At 47.6% G+C, this 906-nt stretch overlaps 1 protein-coding gene across 1 annotated transcript in view; it reads left to right on the top strand.

The window, feature by feature from the left end:
- Positions 1 to 906, top strand: part of SIRT5 (sirtuin 5) — a gene marked incomplete at both ends in the record, with an annotated part of 4,528 nt that overhangs the window by 553 nt on the left and 3,069 nt on the right. The gene's annotated exons all lie outside the window — the stretch shown is intronic.

The following is a 906-nucleotide window of genomic DNA, read 5'->3' as shown; positions in this document are numbered from 1 at the left end:
CCAGCTGCAGCTTCTTTGCTGTTGTGTGGTTTATCGGTTGTTTGGGAATAACATTCCTGCAGACGGCTCTGGGTCTTTGTGCCGTCCCTGTTGTCTGGCTGCCTCTCAGCTTACGTAGCTGTTTGCTCACCTTTTGACACTCTTTTCCTGCCTTGCGGGGCCCTTCCTGTTTCAAACTTGTCAGAACCTTTTACCACAATAACAAAGAACAGAACCGATGATACCGGCCAGTTGTTTTCTTTTAATCTTGGTTTCTCATAATAGTCTTTAAAAAGTTTTAGGTTTATTTTTTTTCGTTTGGGGTCACAGTTCCTTGCAGTCTTTACCCATCCCACAAACTCTGCCTCTCTCAGTGGTGTGATCTGGGAGCCACTGGGAGTGTGATCTGAGGTGGGAGAGGAGGTGGAAGCAGATGCGTGGGGGTCTGATCCCCTGTGGTGCCCCCTGAGTCTGACCCCGTGTGGTGCTGCAGGTGTTTCTGCTAACCCTTACGCTGTCAGTAACTGCTACCCCAAACACTGCCATCACGTTTGCGTTCCTCACAGCTCTCGTGAAGGATTTGAAGTTAAAAAGGGGTCAGGGAGAGGAGGGTTGCTTTTTATTTTTCAAGATGGTTTCAGTCTAAAGGTTGATTCCTCCTTTCGGCGACTATCAGTTCTGCTGAAGCGTCTGTGTGTATAAACACCTGGTGCTCCTGCACAGGAAGCTGGGTGGGATTCAGCCTTTCTGCGTCAGCGTAATTGTGAATTGAAACGTTAGACTGAGCTACTCCTCTTTTTAAAAGAAAAGATAAGGCACAGTTAAAGTTGGTGTGAAAAGCACAGTTCAGATTTTACCGGCACATGTAAAACTGGACTTTGGTTTCGACAGCGGCTGTGGTTTGGCTCGTCACTTTTGGTTTACGGG

The sequence above is a fragment of the Buceros rhinoceros genome, unplaced genomic scaffold (assembly GCF_000710305.1).
Source record: "Buceros rhinoceros silvestris isolate BGI_N320 unplaced genomic scaffold, ASM71030v1 scaffold18365, whole genome shotgun sequence".
In the NCBI taxonomy this organism is placed as follows: domain Eukaryota; kingdom Metazoa; phylum Chordata; class Aves; order Bucerotiformes; family Bucerotidae; genus Buceros; species Buceros rhinoceros.
This window is presented reverse-complemented; position numbering and strand designations above follow the sequence as displayed.